This window comes from Aethalodelphis obliquidens, unplaced genomic scaffold (assembly GCF_003676395.1).
Source record: "Aethalodelphis obliquidens isolate GAN/ISIS:26980383/991018 unplaced genomic scaffold, ASM367639v1 scaffold26, whole genome shotgun sequence".
In the NCBI taxonomy this organism is placed as follows: Eukaryota; Metazoa; Chordata; class Mammalia; order Artiodactyla; family Delphinidae; genus Aethalodelphis; species Aethalodelphis obliquidens.
The window spans coordinates 16,048-37,190 of record NW_020837970.1 but is presented as its reverse complement, the minus strand read 5'-3'; the positions used below and the strand labels follow the sequence as shown (position 1 = coordinate 37,190).

Here is a 21,143-nt window from a genome sequence, read left to right as displayed (position 1 = left end):
ATAGGTTTTGGGTCATCATGTCTCCACTGTCATTTGTTTCTAGGTATTTTTTTAATTTCCTCTTTGATTTCTTCAGTGATCACTTCGTTATTAAGTAGTGTATTGTTTAGCCTCCATGTAGTTGTAATTTTTACAGATCTTATCCTGTAATTGATATCTAGTCTCATAGCATTATGGTCCGAAAAGATACTTGATACAATTTCAGGTTTCTTAAATTTACCAAGGCTTGCTTTGTGACCCTAGATATGATCTATCCTGGAGAATGTTCCATGAGCACTTGAGAAAAATGTGTATTCTGTTGTTTCTGGATGGAATGTCCTATGAATATCAATTAAGTCCATATTGTTTAATGTATCATTTAAAGTTTGTGTTTCCTTATTTATTTCATTTTGGATGATCTGTCCATTGGTGAAAGTGGGGTGTTGAAGTTCCCTACTATGATTGTGTTACTGTCGATTTCCCCTTTTATGGCTGTCAGTATTTGCCTTATGTATTGAGGTGCTCCTATGTTGGGTGCATAAATATTTACAATTGTTATATCTTCTTCTTGGATCAATCCCTTGATCATTATGTAGTGTCCTTCTTTGTCTCTTGTAATAGTCTTTGTATTAAAGTCTATTTTGTCTGATATGAGAATTGCTACTCCAGCTTTCTTTTGCTTTCCATTTGCATGGAATAACTTTTTCCATCCCCTCACGTTCAGTCTGTATGTGTCCCTAGGTCTGAAGTGGGTCTCTTGTAGACAGCATATATATGGGTCTTCTTTCTGTATCCATTCAACCAGTCTATGTCTTTTGGTGGAAGCATTTAATCCATTTACATTTAAGGTAATTATCGATATGTATGTTCCTATTCCCATTTTCTTAATTGTTTTGGGTTCGTTATTTTAGGTCTTTTCTTTCTCTTGTGTTTCTTGCCTAGAGAAGATCCTTTAGCATTTGTTGTAAAGCTGGTTTGGTGGTGCTGAACTCTCTCAGCTTTTGCTTGTCTGTAAAGGTTTTAATTTCTCTGTCAAATCTGAATGAGATCCTTGCTGGGTAGAGTAATCTTGGTTGTAGGTTTTTCTCCTTCATCACTTTAAGTATGTCCTGCCAGTCCGTTCAGGGTTGCAGAGTTTCTTCTGAAAGATCAGCTGTTAACCTAATGGGGATTCCCTTGTGTGTTATTTGTTGTTTTTCCCTTGCTGCTTTTAATATGTTTTCTTTGTATTTAATTTTTGACAGTTTGATTAATATGTGTCTTGGCGTGTTTCTCCTTGGATTTATCCTGTATGGGACTCTGTGCTTCCTGGACTTGATTAACTATTTCCTTTCCCATATTAGGGAAAGTTTCAACTATAATCTCTTCAAATATTTTCAGTCCCTTTCTTTTTCCCTTCTTTTTCTGGAACCCCTATAATTCGAATGTTGGTGCGTTTAATGTTGTCCCAGAGGTCTCTGAGTCTGTCCTTGGTTCTTTTCATTCTTTTTTCTTTATATTGCTCTGTTTTAGTTATTTCCACTATTCGATCTTCTCCGTTCTTCTGCCTCCGTTATTCTGCTATTGATCCCTTCTTCAGTATTTTTAATTTCATTTATTGTGTTGTTCATTGTTGCTTGTTTCATCTTTAGTTCTTCTAGGTCCTTGTTAAATGTTTCTTGAATTTTCTCTATTCTATTTCCAAGATTTTGCTTCATCTTTACTATCATTATTCTGAATTCTTTTTCAGGTAGCCTGCCTATTTCCTCTTCATTTGTTAGGTCTGATGGGTTTTTATCTTGCTCCTTCATCTGCTGTGTGTTTTTTTGTCTTCTTATTTTGCTTATCTTACTGTGTTTGGGGTCTCCTTTTTGCAGGCTGCAGGTTCATAGTTCCTGTTGTTTTTGGTGTCTGTCCCCAGTGGCTAAAGTTGGTTCAGTGGGTTGTGTAGGCTTCCTGGTGGAGGGGACTAGTGCCTGTGTTCTGGTGGATGAGGCTGGATCTTGTCTTTCTGGTGGGCAGGTCCACGTTTGGTGGTGTGTTTTGGGGTGTTTGTGAACTTATTATGATTTTAGGCAGCCTCTCTGCTAATGGGTGGGGGTGTGTTCCTGTCTTCCTAGTTGATTGGCATAGGGTGTCCAGCACTGTAGCTTGCTGGTCATTGAGTGCAGCTGGGTGTTGGTGTTGAGATGGAGATCTCTGGGAGATTTTCGCCGTTTGATATTACATGGAGCTGGGAGGTCTCTTGTGGACCAGTGTCCTGAAGTTGGCTCTCCCACCTCACAGGCACAGCACTGACTCCTGGCTGCAGCAGCACCAAGAGCCTTTCATCCACACAGCTCAGAATAAAAGGGAGAAAAAGTAGGAAGGAAGGAAAGGAGGAAGGATAAAAGAAAATAAAATAAAGTAAGGTAAAATAAAGTTATTAAAATAAATAATTAAGAAAAAAATTTTTTAAAGTAAAAACAAAAAATGGACGGACAGAACCCTAGGACAAATGGTGAAAGCAAAGCTATACAGACAAAATCTCACACAGAAGCATACACATACACACTCAGAAAGAGAGGAAAAGGGGAGAAAATAATCTGTCTTGCTCCCAAAGTCCACCTCCTCAATTTGGGATGATTCATTGTCTATTCAGGTATTCCACAGATGCAGGGTACATCAAGCTGATTTTGGAGATTTAATCCGCTGCTCCTGAGGCTGCTGGGAGAGATTTCCCTTTCTCTTCTTTGTTCGCACAGCTTCCACGGCTTAGCTTTGGATTTGGCCCCGTCTCTGCGTGTAGGTCGCTGGAGGGCGTCTGTTCTTCGCTCATACAGGACGGAGTAAAGGCGTCACTCATTGGGGGGCTCTGGCTCACTCAGCCCGGGGGGAGGGAGGGGTACGGCGTGCTGGGCGAGCCTTTGGCAGCAGAGGCCAGCGTGACTTTGCACCACCCTGAGTCATGCCGTGCGTTCTCCCACGGAAGTTGGGCTGCACAGCCTCCCCAGAAGGGAGGTGTGGAGAGTGAACTGTACTTGCACAGAGGCTTCTTGGTGGCGGTAGCAGCAGCCTTAGCGTCTCATGCCCGTCTCTGGGGTGCGTGCTGTTAGCCATGGCTTGTGCCCGTCTCTGGAGCTCCTTTTAGCAGCGCTCTTAATCCCCTCTTCTCGCGCATCAGGAAACAAAGAGGGAAGAAAAAGTCTCTTGCCCCTTTGGCAGGTCCAGACTCTTTCCCGGTCTCCCTCCCAGCTAGCCGAGGTGCAGTAACCCCTTCAGGCTGTGTTCTCTCACCAGCCTCAGCTCCCAGCCCCACCCTCCCCGGTGGGTGAGCAGACTAGCCTCTCGGGCTGGTGAGTGCTGGTTGGCACCGATCCTCTGTGTCAGAATCTCTCCGCTTTGCCGTCCGCACCCCTGTTGCTGCGCTCTTCTCCGCGGCTCCAAAGCTCCCCCGCTCCACCACCCGCAGTCTCCACCCGCGAAGGGGCTTCTAATGTGTGGAAACCTTTCCTCCTTCACGGCTCCCTCCCACTGGTGCAGGTCCTGTCCCTATTCTTTAGTCTCTGTTGATTCTTTTTTCTTTTGCCCTACCCAGGTACGTGGTGAGTTTCTTGCCTTTTGGGAGGTCTGAGGTCTTCTGCCAGCGTTCAGTAGGTGTTCTGTAGGAGTTGTTCCACGTATAGATGTATTTCTGATGTATCTCTGGGAAGGAAGGTGATCTCTGTGTCTTACTCTTCCGCCATCTTCTCTCAAAACCCTGGATAATATATGTTGACTTATAACTATATCTACTTGTTTTCAACTGGTACTCATTTAAGTCCAAACACACCTGAGAGATCTACATTTTTTTTTACTCCCCTCCACCACATTTTTTTTTTTGATGTCGTATTTTACACCATGTTTATTCCTTAACTGTTTACTGTAGTTATAATTGCTTTTACATTTTTTTTGTCTTTTAGTCTTCAGGCTGGCTTCTTTAAGTGGTTGATCCTCAGTCCTTGCTCTATATTTGCCTTTCCTATTGGTATTTTCCCTTTCCTCTGGATTCTTCTTTTCATGTAGAGAGGGCCCTTTAACACTTCTTTAACAGTAGATTTAGTATTGATAAACTCCTTTAGTTTTTGCTTGTCTGTGAAGTTCTTTATCTCTCCTATTCTAAATGATAATTTTGCTGGGTAGAGTATCGTAGGTTGCAGATTTTTCCCTTTCTGCACTTGAATATATCATGCCCCTCCCTTCTGGACTGCAGTGTTTCTGCAGATAAGTCAACTGATAGCCTTCTAGCAGGGGTGGTTCTCTTGTGTATGACTCTGTTTTTCTCTTGCTGACTTTAGAATTCTCTTTTTAGCTTTAACTTTTGCCATTTTAATTATGATATACCTTGGTGTGGGTCTGTTTGGATTCATCTTGTTTGGGACCCTCTGTGCTTCCTGTACCTGGTATCTATATCCTTCTTCAGGTTTGGGAAGTTTTCAGCCATAATTTCCTCAAATGCATTTTCAATCCCTTCTGTCTCTCTTCTCCTTTTGGGACCCCTATAATGCACGTGTTCGTATGCTTCATGTTTCCCAGAGATCTCTTAAATTGTTTTCATTTTTTTTTAATTTTCTTTTTGTTGTTCTAATTGGGTGATTTCCATTATTCTGTCTTCCAGATAATTTATGCATACTTCTGTATCTCTTAGTCTGCTATTCATTCCTTCTAGTGTGTTTTTTATTCCAGCTATTGAATTCTTCATTTCTGATTGGGTCTTTTTTATATTTTCCAGTTCCTTGTTAAATTTTTCACCGTGTACATCTATTCTTCTGTCTAATTCAGTTAACATTTTTATTACCAATGCTTTGAATTCTTTATCTGGTAAATTGTTTATTTCTGTTTCATTGTTTTTTTCAAGGGTTTTCTCTTGCTCTTTCAATTGAGAGCAATTCCTCTGCCTTTCCATTTTGCTTAACTTTCTCTGCCTCTATGAGTTTAGGTGAAACAGTTACCTATTGCATCTTGAAGGGGTGTTATTAAGTGGGAGTGTCCCTGTACAGACTGTGTGTGCCCAATGCCTTTGATGGGAGAGCTGGATTAGACATGGATGCATGCTCCCTCTTTCCTCAGGGTGTGCTGGCAGCTATCACCTTGGTAGGGGGTGGGGCTGGAGATGAAGGTCCTGGAGCTGGAGCTTCATATAAGGCAGGACTTCCCCTCTGCTCAGTGGCTGTCACCACCCTCTCACGGGCAGGGTCTGATCCCAAGGTGCTGGAGCAGAAGCCCTGAGGGTTGGGCTGACCTGGTTGTGTTCCCTTTAAGTGTGTGTTGTCCCTTCTTCCCAGATGGGGACAGTTGCCCCAGAGCAAGGGAGTGCTGAAGCAAATGGGGCCCATGTGGAGCCACAGCGCAGGGCAGGAGGGGCCCACGTGGACTCTGAGCATGTATTGGGGGGTAAGCTGTGGAGTAGCAGCACCATCAGAATCTGGGCTGCTTCTGGTATGCCGCTTGAGTAAGCACCAACAGTGGCCACCGCTGCCCTACCCAGGCTCCACCCCAGGACCAGGTCACCTCTATATCCCACAGTCAAGTCTTCTCCCTGGTGATGGCCACCCGAGATCCAGTGCTGCACTGTGACATGGAATGAACAGCGGGCTGACCATTCACTTGGTTCAGGTTGGGGTGCACACCACCATGGTTTCAGGAAACCCAGCAGCTGCTGGAGAAGATCTCTCTCTGCCCTGCCTCAGGGGCAAGCCAGCACATGTGTGCTCCCCTCAAGTGGAGTCCAGGCTTCCCATAGGCCTTCTATTAGTCCCAGCAGTCCTCCAACCAGCAAAGGAGGCTGTTCTCTTCCTTCTGGTGTAGGACCCCAGGACTGGGATGCTCAATCTGTGGCTCTCACCACTCACTCCCTAGGGTGGATGTCCACCCATGTAATCTCCCTTTTCCTCTGAGTTCCCTCCCAGGGGCATAGGTCCCTACCCAATTTCTCTTCTTCCCTTCCTACCTGATTACACGTGTATCTTTCTTAACGTCCTTGGTTATGTAGGAGTCCTCCTACCAGTTTCCAGTTAGTTGTCAGTGAGAATTGTTACACATGTAGATGTATTTTTGATGTGTTCATGGGGGAAGGTGAGCTCCACATCCTCTTACTCCACACCGTGATTGATCCCCCGCACATATAATTGATTGTATGTATTTTGCAATGTGTCAGTTATCTAACACTCACCTGATTAGTGTGCTCAGCCTTCATGGATTAAGGCCTATGTCCATGATTATTATTTACAACATCTAAAACTTAGAGTAAACAGTTGTATTAGTCCGCATGGGCTACCATAACAAAATGCCATAGACTAGATGTCTTAACAGAAATTGACTTCTCACAGTTCTGGAGGCTGTAAATCCAAGATCAAGGTGTTGGCAGCATTGGTTTCTCCTGAGGCCCCTCTCCTCGCAGATGGCCATCTCCTCATGTCCTCACATGGACTTCTCTGCACAGGCATCCTTGGTTTCTCCCTTCTCATAATGACACCAGTCTTATTGGATTAAAGCCCCACCCTTATAACCTTATTTACCGCTAATTATCTCTTTAAAGTTCCTATCTCTGAATGTAATCACATTGGGGGTGGGGGGTAGGATTTCAATATACAAATTTGTGGGGGCCAATTTAGTCCATAACAACTGTCAGTTTCTCATTCCCTTTGAAGCAGGACCCAAGAAGCTCAACCCTCCTAATAGTCTTCCATGGGCAGCCAGAAAGCTCTTTCTTTAAAAGCCGGCCTAATGGTGTCCAGCTTCCCAGCTTTCAGATACAGTTTAGACTATCTAAATTAACCCATAAGTGTCTAAGCCATTGGCATCTTGCTGAGCTCTGACCTTATATCCTGCTGTGTACAAGCCACCCACCCAATGCTCTGCCTTTTCCTACCCCTTCTCCACCGTGTTCCTCCTTTATGGAAGTGATTATAACTTGCTACCTTCAGGTTTTATCCTGTGCGCTTCCATCTGCTCTCCTATCTGTATCCTTTATGCAGCTGAATCTTACTTGTTGTTCAAGACTCAGCTCAAGTGTCTCCTCTTCTAGAGGCCTCTTTACAGGACACTCTCCTGTACAACATCCTGTCTTGTGTTCATATTTATAGCTCAAACTGTGGCTCTTGGCTTGTCTCACCCCATCTGAACCATAACCTCTTTGAGGGCAGGGACTGTGTCCTACTTATTCCATCTGTACTCCCAGCACTTCACACAGTGCCTGGAATGACATAGAGGAAGAAATCTATGGAACTATTTGAACAGTGATGCAAATCAGATACTGTCATTCCATCTCTTAAGCAAATAGCTCTTTTTGAGGCTGTTGTGGATTCCTGTTCAGATGATCATGGGGGCATCCTTTCTTACTGATTATGCTGCCATATTACTAGCTGGCCCAGGCTTGTAAGCTGTTTTGCTAACGGTCCCACAAAGAACTAGAAAAAGAACAAATTAAGCCCATAATTAGTAGAAGGAAGGAAATAAAGATCAGAGTGAAAGAAATGGAAACCAGATAAAAAAAGGAAGAATCAACAAAACTAAAAACTAATTCTTTGAAAAGATAGCTAGACTATATATGTGTTGATTGCTAAAACTTTCCTTTCAGAACCTCTTTGGCTGCATCTCACAAGATCTGATATGTTGTATTTGCATTTTCTTTTGTTAAATAACTTTATTGCAATTTCTTTGACCCATTGGTTGTTTAAAAGTGTATTGTTTAGTTTTCACATGTTTGTAGATCTCACTTTCCTCTTGATCTAGATTTCTACTTTTATGCCATTGGGGACAGAAAAGGTAGTTGGTATGCTTTCAGTCTTCTTAGATTTACTAGGATTTGTTCTGTGACCTATCATATGCTCTATGCTGTAGAATGTTTCCTGTGCACTTGAAAACAATGTGTATCCTGCTTTTGGATGGAATGTTCTATGTATATTTATTAAGTTCATCTGGTCTAATGTGTCCTTTAAGGCCATGTTTCCTTATTGATTTTCTGTCTGGATGATCTACCCTTGATTTAAGCGGGGTGTTAAAGTTCCCTACGATTATTGTGTTACTGTCAGCTTCTCCCTTTATGTCTGTTAATATTTCCTTTATGTATTTGGTGCTCCTATGTTGGGTGTATTTATGTTTATAATTTTTATATGTTCTTGGTGTATTGACCCTTTTGTCATTATTTGTCACTTCTTAGCATTTTTTATTTCAAGTCTATTTTGTCTGATATAAATATTGCTACACCCACTTTCTTTTGGTTCCCAGTTGCTTGGAATATCATTTTCTGGCCCTACATTTTGAGCCTCTGTATTAATATGTCTTTAGAGCTGAGATGAGTCTCCTTAGGCAGCATCTAGTTGGGTCATTTTTTTTAATCCATCCAGCCACTCTGTACTTTTTGATTGCTGAGTTCAATCCCTTTATATTTAGGGTGATGTTGATATGTAAGAACTTACTACTGCCATTGAATCTTTTTCCTTCTGGTTATTTTGTCACTCTGTTTTTTATTTTTAATTTTTAAAAAAATTTTTATTGGAGTATAGTTGATTTACAATATTGTGATAGTTTCTGGTGTACAGCAAAGTGAATCAGTTTTACATACACATATATACAATCATTTTTAGATTCTTTTCCCATATGGGTCATTACAGAGTATTGAGTAGAGTTCTCTGTGCTATACAGTAGCTCCTTATTAGTTATCTAATTTTATATATAGTAGTGTGTATATGTCAATCCCAACCTCCCAATTTATCCCTCCCTCCATTTCCCCACTGGTAACCATAAGTTTGCTTTTTACATCTGTCCCTCTATTTCTGTTTTGTAAGTAAGTTCATTTGTACCATTTTTTAGATTCCACATATAAGTGATACCATACAGTATTTGTCTTTCTCTGACTTACTTCACTTAGTGTGATAATCTCTAGTTTCGTCCATGTTGCAGCAAATGGTATTATTTCATTCTTATTATGGCTGAGTAGTATTCCATCGTATGTATGTACCACATCCTCATCCATTTCTCTGTTGATGGACGCTTAGGTTGCTTCCATGTCCTGGCTATTGTGAATAGTGCTGCAGTGAACATTGCATGTATCTTTTCGATTTATGGTTTTCTCAGGATATATGCCCAGGAGTGGGACTGCTGGATCACATGGTACCTCTATTTCTGGTTCTTTAAGGAACCTCCATACTGTTCTGCATAATGGTCATACCAATTTACCTTCCTACCAACAGTGTAGGAGGCTTCCCTTTTCCTCACACCCTCTCCAGCATTTATAGTTTGGAGATTCTTTGATGCTGGACATTCTGACCAGTGTGAGGTGATACCTCATTATGGTTTTGCTTTGCATTTCTCTAATGATTAGTGGTGTTAAGCATCTTGGCATGTGCCTCTTGGCCGTCTGTATGTCTCCTTTGGAGAAATGTCCGTTTAGGTCTTCCAGCCATTTTTTTTCACACACACACACTATTTTATTTTTACAAGAGATAAATAAACTGACACCAAGCATTGTAAATGGATGACCACAACAAAAGCAACAATGGTTGCAATTACCAAACATGAAACACACTCATACTATGTCATAATATTGACATTCAGCCCAGTAATCCTCCACTGTAACAGCTCCTTTACTTTGCAGTGAAATTGATTTGTATATTTTTTGCCTCTGAGTACCTGTGGGATTTTTTTTTATTATTCAAACAGTCAGAAAAATTATAATCATCCTCATCAGTTCACTCAGTCCCATGTAATTAATTTTGTTTTCATCTTGATCTTTTGTTAGCACTTTTATGAATTCATCAGTTTTCCATTAGAGTTCTGAAAATGCTTATTCATTCAGTTCACCAGTATAGTCAGTTACCAGAAACGTGTACGTGTCAGAGTCTTTTCCATGATTTCCTTGAAGATGAGACCCTTTTATAGGAATATTTTTGCAAAAGCATCAGGGTACACCCAGAACTCTCTGTAAATGACAAAAGACTTAAAAATGACCACAGTTAAAGATTTGATGAAAGTTCATAATAATGCAATTGACAAGGAAATTTAGTTATTTCTGAGATATACACTTTAAAGTAATAACTAGAATTATGACTTATAACATTTTACCAGAACATATAACATTTTTTGAAATTTCATGTAATGTCTGAAACATTTATATTAACATATTGCCATACAAATAACCCAAAGAAAGTTTAGTATTAGTTGTTTTGTTTGTGTGTTTGTTTTTTTATACTGCAGGTTCTTATTAGTCATCAATTTTATACACATCAGCGTATACATGTCAATCCCAATTGCCCAATTCAGCACACCACCATCCCCAGCCCACCGCGGTTTTCCCCGCTTGGTGTCCATATGTTTGTTCTCTACGTCTCTGTCTCAAAATTCTGCCCTGTAAACCGGTTCATCTGTACCATTTTTCTAGGTTCCACATACATGTGTTAATATACGATATTTGTTTTTCTCTTTCTGACTTACTTCACTCTATATGACAGTCTCTAGACCCAACCGCATCTCAACAAATGACTCAATTTCGTTCCTTTTTATGGCTGAGTAATATTCCACTGTATATGTGTACCACAACTTCTTTATCCATTCATCTGTCGATGGGCATTTAGGTTGCTTCCATGACCCGGCTATTGTAAATATTGCTGCAATGAACATTGGGGTGCATGTGTCTTTTTGAATTATGGTTTTCTCTGGGTATATGCCCAACAATGGGATTGCTGGATCATATGGTAGTTCTATTTTTAGTTTTTTAAGGAACCTCCATACTGTTCTCCACAGTGGCTGTATCAATTTACATTTCCACCAACAGTGCAAGAGGGTTTCTTTACTCCACACCCTCTCCAGCATTTGTTGTTTGTAGATTTTCTAATGATGCCCATTCTAACTGGTGTGAGGTGATACCTCATTGTAGTTTTGATTAGCGTTTCGCTAATAATTAGTGATGTTGAGCAGTTTTTCATATGCTTCTTGGCCATCTGTGTGTCTTCTTTGGAGAAATTTCTATTTAGGTCGTCTGCCCATTTTTGGATTGGGTTGTTTGTTTCTTTAATATTGAACTGCATGAGCTGTTAATATATTTTGGAGATGAATCCTTTGTGCGTTGATTCGGTTGCAAATATTTTTCCCATTCTGAGGGTTGTCTTTTCGTCTTGTTTATGGTTTCCTTTGCTGTGCAAAAGCTTTTAAGTTTCATTAGGTCCCATTTGTTTATTTTTGGTTTTATTTCTATTACTCTAGGAGGTGGATCAAAAAAGATCTTGCTGTGATTTATGTCAAAGAGTGTTCTTCCTGTGTTTTCCTCTAAGAGTTTTATAGTGTCTGGTCTTACATTTAGGTCTCAAATCCATTTTGAGTTTTTGTGTATGGTGTTAGGGAGTGTTCTCATTTCATTCTTTTACATGTAGCTGTCCAGTTTTCCCAGCACCACTTATTGAAGAGGCTGTCTTTTCTCCATTGTATATCCTTGCCTGCTTTGTCATAGGTGCGTGGGTTTATCTCTGGGCTTTCTATCTTGTTCCATAGATCTGTGTTTCTGTTTTTGTGCCAGTACCATATTCTCTTGATTGCTGCAGCTTTGTAGGATAGTCTGAAGTCAGGAGTCTGATTCCTCCAGGTCCATTTTTTTCCCTCAAGACTGCTTTGGCCATTCGGGATCTTTTGTGTCTCCATACAAATTTTAAGATGACTTGTTCTAGTTCCGTAAAAAATGCCATTGGGGGCTTCCCTGGTGGCACAGTGGTTGAGAGTCCACCTGCCGATGCAGGGGACACGGCTTCGTGGCCCAGTCTGGGAAGATCCCACATGCCGCGGAGCGGCTGGGCCCATGGGCCATGGCTGCTGAGCCTGTGCGTCCAGAGCCTGTGCCTCACAATGGGAGAGGCCACAACAGTGAGAGGCCCGCGTACCGCAAAAAAAAAAAAAAAATGTCTTTGGTAATTCATAGGGATTGCATTGAATCTGTAGATTGCTTTGGATAGTATATTCTTTTTTTTTTAACATCTTTATTGGTGTATAATTGCTTTACAATGGTGTGTTAGTTTCTGCTTTATAACAAAGTGAATCAGTTATACATATACATATGTTCCCATATGTCTTTCCTCTTGCGTCTCCCTCCCTCCCACCCTCCCTATCCCACCCTTCCAGGCTGTCACAAAGCACCGAGCCAATTGGATAGTATATTCTTTTTCAAAATATTGAGTCTTCCAATCCAGGAACATGGTATATCTCTCCATCTGTTGGTATCATCCTTAATTACTTTCATCAGTGTCTTATAATTTTCTGCATACAGGTCTTTTGTCTCCTTAGGTAGGTTTATTCCTAGATATTTTATTCTTTTTGTTGCAGTGGTAAATGGGAGTTTTTTCTTGATTTCACTTTCAGATTTTTCATCATTAGTGTATAGGAATGCCAGAGATTTCTGTGCATTAATTTTGTATTCTGCTACTTTACCAAATTCATTGATTAGCTCTAGTAGTTTTCTGGTAGCATCTTTAGGATTCTCTATGTATAGCATCATGTCATCTGCAAACAGTGACAGTTTTACTTCGTCTTTTCCAATTTGTATTCCTTTTATTAAGTTTTCTTCTCTGATTGCCGTGGCTAGGACTTCCAAAACTATGTTGAAAAATAGTGGTGCGAGTGGACATCCTTGTCTCATTCCTGATCTTACAGGAAATGCTTTCAGTTTTTCACCATTGAGAATGATGTTTGCTGTGGGTTTGTCTTTTATGGCCTTTATTATGTTGAGGTAGGTTCCCTCTACGCCCACTTTCTGGAGAGTTTTTATCATAAATCGGTGTTGAATTTTGTCAAAAGCTTTTTCTGCATCTATTTAGATCGTCATATGGTTTTTATTCTTCAATTTGTTAATATATTGTATCACATTGATTGATTTGCGTATATTGAAGAATCCTTGCATCCCTGGGATAAATTCCACTTGATCATTGTGTATGATCCTTTTAATGTGTTGTTGGATTCTGTTTGCTAGTATTTTGTTGAGGATTTTTGCATCTATATTCATCAATCATATTGGTCTGTAATTTTCTTTTTTTGTAGTAACTTTGGTTTTGGTGTCAGGGTGATGGTGGCCTCATAGAATGAGTTTGGGAGTGTTCCTTCCTCTGCAGTTTTTTGGAAGAGTTTTAGAAGGATAAGTGTTAGCTCTTCTATAAATGTTTGGTAGAATTCACCTGTGAAGCCATCTGGTCCTGGACTTTTGTTTTCTGGAAGATTTTTAATCACAGTATCAATTTCAGTGCTTGTGATTGGTCTGTTCATATTTTCTGTTTCTTCCTGGTTCAGTCTTGGGAAGTTATACCTTTCTAAGAATTTGTCCATTTCTTCCAGGTTGTCCATTTTTTTGGCATAGAGTTGCTTGTAGTAGTCTCTTAGGATGCTTTGTATTTCTGCGGTGTCTGTTGTAACTTCTCCTTTTTCTAATTTTATTGATTTGAGTCCTCTCCCTCTTTTTCTTGCTGAGTCTGGCTAATGGTTTATCAATTTTGTTTATCTTCTGAAAGAACCAGCTTTTAGTTTTATTGATCTTTGCTATTGTTTTCTTTGTTTCTATTTCATTTATTTCTGCTCTGATCTTTATGATTTCTTTCCTTCTACTAACTTTGGATTTTGTTTGTTCTTCTTTCTCTAGTTCCTTTAAGTGTAAGGTTAGATTCTTTACTTGAGATTTTTCTTGTTTCTTGAGGTAGGCTTGTATAGCTATAAACTTCCCTCTTAGAACTGCTTTTGCTGCATCCCATATGTTTTGGATCGTTGTGTTTTCATTGTCATTTGTCTCTAGGTATTTTTTGATTTCCTTTTGATTTCTTCAGTGATCTCTTGGTTGTTTAGTAACGTATTGTTTAGCCTCCATGTGTTTGTGTTTTTTACTTTTTTTCCCCCTGTAATTCATTTCTAATCTCATAGTGTTGTGGTCAGAAAAGATGCTTGATATGATTTCAATATTCTTAAATTAACTGAGGCTTGATTTGTGACCCAAGGTGTGATCTATCCTGGAGAATGTTCTGTGCACACTTGAGAAGAAAGTGTAATCTGCTGTTTTTGAATGGAATGTCCTGTAAATATCAATTAAATCTGTCTGGTCTATTGTGTCATTTAAAGCTTCTGTTTATTTTCATTTTGGATGATCTGTTCATTGGTGTAAATGAGGTGTTAAAGTCCCCCAGTATTATTGTGTTACTGTTGATTTCTTCTTTTATAGCTGTTAGCAGTTGCCTTATGTATTGAGGTGCTCCTATGTTGGGTGCATATATATTTATCATTGTTATATCTTCTTGGATTGAGCCCTTGATCATTATGTAGTGTCCTTCCTTGTCTCTTGTAACATTCTTTATTTTAAAGTCTATTTTATCTGATATGAGTATAGCTACTCCAGCTTTCTTTTGATTTCCGTTTGCATGGAATATCTTTTTCCATCCCCTCATTTTCAGTCTGTATGTGTCCCTAGGTCTGAAGTGGGTCTCTTGTAGACAGCATATATATGGGTCTTGTTTTTGTATCCATTCAGGAAGACTGTGTCTTTTGGTTGGAGCATTTAATCCATTCACGTTTCAGGTAATTATCAATATGTTTGTTCCTATGACCATTTTCTTAATTGTTTTGGGTTTGTTTTTGTAGACCCTTTTCTTCTCTTGTGTTTCCCACTTAGAGAAGTTCCTTTTAGCATTTGTTGTTAGAGCTGGTTTGGTGGTGTTGAATTCTCTTAGCTTTTGTTTGTAAAGCTTTTGATTTCTCCACCGAATCTGAATGAGATCCTTGCTGGGTATAGTAATCTTGGTTGTAGGTTCTTCCCTTTCATCACTTTAAGTAGATCATGCCACTCCCTTCTGGCTTGTAGAGTTTCTGCTGAGAAATCAGCTGTTAACCTTATGGGAGTTCCCTTGTATGTTATTTGTCATTTTTCCCTTGCTGCTTTCAATAATTTTTCTTTCTCTTTAATTTTTGCCCATTTGATTACCTTGTGTCTCGGCATGTTTCTCCTTGGGTTTATCCTGTATGAGACTTGCTGTGCTTCCTGGACTTGGGTGACTGTTTCCTTTCCCATGTTAGGGAAATTTTCGACTAATCTCTTCAAATATTTTCTCTGGTCCATTCTCTCTCTCTTCTCCTATTGGGACCCCTGTAATGTGAATGTTGTTGCATTTAATGTTGTCCCAGAGGTCTCTTAGGCTCTTCATTTCTTTTCATTCTTTTTTCTTTACTCTGTTCCGCAGCAGTGAATTCCACCATTCTGTCTTCCAGGTCACTTTTCCGTTCTTTTGCCTCAGTTATTCTGCTATTGATTTCTCCTAGTGTATTTTTCATTTCAGTTATTGTATTGTTCATCTCTGTTTGTTCTTTAATTCTTCAAACATTTCTTGCATCTTCTCGATCTTTGCCTCCATTCTTTTTCCGAGGTCCTGGATCATCTTCACTATCATTATTCTGAATTCTTTTTCTGGAAGGTTGCCTATCTCCACTTCATTTAGTTGTTTTTCTGGGATTTTATCTTTTTCCTTCATCTGTTACATAGCCCTCTGCCTTTTCATGTTGCCTATCTTTCTCTGAATGTGGTTTTTGTTCCACAGTCTGCAGGATTGTAGTTCTTGCTTCTGCTGTCCGCCCTCTGGTGGATGAGGCTATCTAAGAGGCTTGTGTAAGTTTCCTGATGGAAGGGACTGGTGGTGGGTGGAGCTGACTGTTGCTCTGGTGGGCAGAGTTCAGTAAAACTTTAATCCGCTTGACTGTTGATGGGTGGGGCTGGGTTCCCTCCCTGTTCGTTGTTTTGCCTGAGGCAACCAAACACTGGAGCCTACCTGGGCTCTTTGGTGGGGCTAATGACAGACTCTGGGAGGGCTCATGCCAAGGAGTACTTCCCAGAACTTCTGCTGCCAGTGTCCTTGTCCCCACGGTGAACCACAGCGCCCCCCCCCCACCGCCTCTGCAGGAGACCCTCCAACACTAGCAGATAGGTATGGTTCAGTCTCCTATGGGGTCACTGCTCCTTCCCCTGGGTCTCAGTGTGCACACTACTTTGTGTGTGCCCTCCAAGAGTGGAGTCTCTGTTTCCCCCAGTCCTGTTGAAGTTTTGCAATCAATTCCCACTAGACTTCAAAGTGTGATTCTCTAGGAATTCCTCCTCCCGTTGCCGGACCCCCAGGTTGGGAAGAGTGACGTGGGGCTCATAACCTTCACTCCAGTGGGTGGACTTCTGTGGTATAAGTGTTCTCCACTGTGTGAGTCACCCACCCAGCAGTTACGGGATTTGATTTTAATGTGATTGCACCCCTCCTGCTGTCTCATTGTGGCTTTTCCTTTGTCTTTGGATGTGGGGTATCTTTTTTGGTGAGTTTAGGGTCTTCCTGTAAATGATTGTCCAGCAGCTAGTTGTGATTCTGGTGTTCTCGCAAGAGGGTGTGAGAGCACATCCTTCTACTCCGCCATCTTGGTTCCTCCCCTGCTCCATTGGTTTTATTCCTCTGTTTCTACCTTTGTAAGTTTTTGGTTTTCATGATGATTTGCTCATTATCCACTTTTTTAGTATTTTGTGTCTCTGATATACCATGAAGTTTACAGACATCATCTCATAGATAAATTGTTATCAACAGAAAAATGACAATTTTATCTTTTTTAAAATTTATTTTTATGAAAGTATAGTTGATTTACAGTGCTGTTAATTTCTGCTGTACAACAGAGTGACTCAGTTATACATATATATACATTCTTGTTTTATATTTGTTTCCATTATGCTTTATCACAGGATATTAAATACAGTGCTGTGTGCTATACCACAGAAACTTGTTGTTTATCTGTTTCATATATAATTGCTTACCTCTGTTAACCCCAAACTCCCAATCTATCACTCTCCCAAACCTCTACACTTTGGCAACCAAAAGTCTGTTCTTTACGTCTGTAGTTCTCTTACTGTTTCGTAGATAGGTTCATTTGTGTAAAATTTTGATTCCACATATAAGTGATATCATATGGTATTTGTATTTCTCTGACTTACTTCAGTTAGTATTATTATCTCTCAGTCCACCCATGTTGCAGCGAATGACATTATTTCTTTTTATGGCTGAGTAGTACTCCATAGTTTATATGTACTACATCATCTTTATCCATTCATCTATTAATGGACATTAAGGTTGTTTCCATGTCTTGGCTATTGTGAATAGTACTGCTATGAACATGGGGTGCATGTATCTTTTTGGATTAGAGTTTTGTCTGGACATATGCCCAGGAGAGAGATTGCTGGATCATAAGGTAATTCTGTTTTTAGTTTTCTGAGGGACCTCCATACTGTTTTCCACAGTGGCTGCACCAACTTACATTCCCACCAACAGTGTAGGAGGGTTCGCTTTTCTCCACAATCTCTCCAGCATTTGTTAGTTGTACATTCTTTCATGGTGGCCATTCTGACCAGTGTGAGGTGGTACCTTATTGTACTTTGGTTTACATTTCTCTAGTAATTAGCAGTGTTGAGCATCTTTTCATGTGCCTATTGACCATCTGTATTTCTTCTTTCGGGAAATGTTTCTTTAGGTCTTCTGCCCATTTTTCGATTGGGTTGTTTGTCTGTTGCTGAGTTGTATGAGCTGTTTGTATATTTTGGAAATTAAGCCCTTGTTGTTCTTATCGTTGGCAAATATTTTCTCCTGTTCTGTAGGTTGTCTTTTCGTTTATTTTTTTATAGTTTCCTTTGCTGTGCAAAAGCTTGTAAGTTTGATCAGGTCCCATTTGTGTATTTTTGTTTTTATTGCCTTGGGAGACTGACCTAAGAAAACATTGGTACGATTTATGTTAGACAGTGTTTTGCCTATGATCTCTTCTAGGAGTTTTACAGTGTCATGTCTTTAAGTCTTTCAGCCATTTTGAGTTTATTTTTGTATATGGTGAGAGGGTGTGTTCTAGCTTCATGAATTTACATGCAGCTGTCCAATTTTCCCAACATCACTTGCTGAAGAGACTGTCTTTTTCCCCCTGTATATTCTTGCCTCCTTTGTTCAGGATTAGTTGACCATAAGTGTGTGGGTTTATTTGGGGGCCCTCTATTTGATTGATGTAGGTTTCTGTTCTTATGCTGGTACCATGCTGTTTTGATGTCTGTAGCTTTGTAGTATAATTTTTTTAAAAAACTAAAAATTTTTTTGTTTTAGTTCTATGATAAATGCCCTTGGTATTTTTATACGGATTGCATTGAATCTGTAGATTGCCTTTGGGAGTATGGTCATTTTAACAATATTAATTCTTCCAATATCACAGTGTATCTTTCTTTCATTTATTTTTGGCTTCATCGGGTCTCAGTTGCAGCACATGGGCTCTTCATTGAAGCATATTGGCTCCTCTCTAGTTGTGGTTCCTGGGCTTCTCTCTAGTTGTGGCATGCGGGCTCCTGAGCGCACGGGCTCAGTAGTTGCAGCACGCAAGCTCAGTAGTTTTGGCATTTGGGTTAGTTGCTCCATGGCATGTGGGATCTTAGTTCCCTGACCAGGGATCAAACCGACATCCCCTGCATTGGAAGGTGGATTCTTATTGGAAGGTGGATTCTTAACCACTGGACCACCAGGGAAGTCCGAAGCACAGTGTATCTTGCCATCTGTTATTGTCATCTTCAGTGTCTTATATTGATAGTTTTCTGAGTTTAGGTCTTTTACCGTTTTTAGGTAGGTTTATTTATAGGCTTTTTATGATGTGGTTTTAAATGGGATTGTTTCCTTGATTTCTCTTTCTAATATTTCATCGTTACTATATAGAAATGCAACAGATTTCCATATATTAATTTTGTATCATGCAACTTTACTGAATTCATTGATGAGCTCTAGTAGTTTTCTGGTGGTGTATTTAGGATTTTCTATGTATAGTATCTCTCATCTGCAAACAGTGACAGTTTTACTTCTTCCTTTTCAATTTGGATTCCCCTTAATTGTGTCATCTGATTCCTGTGGCTAGTACTTCCAATACTATGTTGAATAAAAGTGGCAAGAGTGGGCATCCTTGTCTTGTTCCTGAGCTTACAGAAAATGCCTTCAGATTTTCACTTTTGAATATGTTGTTAGCTGTGCGCTTGTCATATATGGCCTTTATTATCTTCCTTCTCTGCCCTCTTTCTAGAGTTTTTATCATAAATTCATGTTGAATTTTCTCAAAAGCTTTCTCTGCATCTATTGAGAAGATCATATGGTTTTTATTCTTCAATTTGTTAATGTGGTGTATCACTTTGAATGATTTGCAGATATTGAAAAATCCTTGCATCCCTGGGATAAATCCCACTTGATCATGGTGTGTAATCCTTCTGATGTGTTGTTGGATTCAGTTTGCTCATATTTTGTGAGGATTTTTGCATGTTCACCCGTGATACTGGTTTATAATTTTCATTTTTCTGTGATATCTTTGAGTTTTTGGTATTAATTTGATCATGGCCTTGTAGAATAGTTTGGAAGCATTCATTTCTCTGCAATTTGGGGGGAATGGTTTGAGAAGGATAGGTGTTAACTCTTCTCTAAATGTTTTGTAGAATTCACCTGTGAAGACATCTGTTCCTGGACTTTTGTTCTGTGGGAGGTTTTTTAATTGGTCTGTTCATATTTTCTGTTTCTTCCTGGTTTAGTCTTGGGAGATTGTACATTTCCAGGAATTTCTCCATTTCTTCTGGGTTGTCCAATTTATTGGCATACAGTTATTTGTAGTAGTCTCTTATCCTTTCTATTTCTGTGGTGTCAGTTGTAATGTCTCCTTTTTCATTTCTGATTTTATTGATTTGGGCCCTATTTTTTCTTGATGAGTCTGGATAAGGTATGTCAATTTTGTTTAGCTTTTTTAAAAAACTCTTAATTTCATTGATCTTTTTAATTTTTTTGTCTCTATTTCATTTATTTTTGCTCTGATCTCTACCATGTCTTTCCTTCTACTAACTTTGGGGTTTATTTTTTCTAGCTCCTTTAGGTGTAAGGTTAGGTTATTTCAGGTTTTTTGTTTCCTGAGGTAGGCTTGTATTGCTATAACCTTCCCTCTTAGAACTGCTTTTGTTGTTCCCATACAATTTTGGATTGTTGAGGTTTGGTTTTGTTTTCATTTGTGTACAGGTATTTTTAAATTTTCTCTTTGATTTCTTCAGTGATCTATTGGTAGTGTAGTAGTATATTGTATAGCCTCCACATGTTAGTGGTTTTTTTTCTTACGGTTGATTTTTAGTCTAATGCTGTTGTGGTCAGAAAAGATGCTTAATAGAATTTCAATTTTCTTAAATCTACTGATGTTTGCTTTGTGTCCTTAGCATGTGATCTATTCTGGAAAATGTTCCATGTACACTTGAAAAGAATGTGTATTCTGCTGTTTTGGGATAGGATGCTCTATATATATCTATTAAGTTCACCTGATCTAATGTGTCTTTTAAGGCCAGTGTTTCCTTATTTTCTGTCTAGATGATCTTTCCTTTGATATAATTGGGGTGTTAAACTCCCCTACTACTATTGTGTTACTGTTGATTTCTCCCTTAGTGTCTGTTAATATTTCCTTTATGAATGCTTCTATGTTGGGTGCATATATATTTACAAATGTTATATCTTCTTGGGTTGATCCCTTGATCATTAGGTATTATGTAGTGTCCTTCTTTGTCTCTTATAACAGTCTTTATTTTAAAGTGTATTTTGCTACCCCCAGCTGTCTTTTGATTTCCAGTTGCATGGAATACCTTTTGCCATCCAACTTTCAGTCTGTGTGTGTCTTTAGATCTGAAGTGAGTTTCTCGTAGGCAGCATATTTATAGGTCTTGATTATTGTATCCATTCAGCCACTCTCTTTTGATTGAGCATTTAGTCCGTTTACATTTAAAATGACTATTGATGTATATGTTCTTACTGACATTTTGTTAATTGTTTTGGATTTGTTCTTGTAGGCCTTTTTTGTTCCTTTTGTCTTTAGTTCTTGTGATTTTACTATCTTTAGTGTTATGTTTGGATTCATTTTTCTTCTTTGTGTGTACCTGTTTTTTGGGGTTTTTTTGTGGTATGTGGGCCTCTCACTGTTGTGGTCTCTCCCGTTGCGGAGCACAGGCTCCGGATGCGCAGGCTCAGCAGCCATGGCTCACGGGCCCAGCTGCTCCGCGGCATGTGGGATCCTCCCGGACCAGGGCACGAACCCATGTCCGCTGCATCGGCAGGTGGACTCTCAACCACTGTGCCACCAGGGAAGACCCCTATTATAGATTT

General features: G+C 39.6%; 1 long non-coding RNA gene across 1 annotated transcript; it reads left to right on the top strand.

The window, feature by feature from the left end:
- Window positions 1–679: 679 nt before the first annotated feature.
- Window positions 680–20,857, top strand: LOC113629016 (uncharacterized). The gene is made up of 3 exons (XR_003436335.1): window positions 680–697; window positions 5,984–5,989; window positions 20,648–20,857. It is a non-coding gene; the product is annotated as an uncharacterized LOC113629016 (long non-coding RNA).
- Window positions 20,858–21,143: the final 286 nt, after the last annotated feature.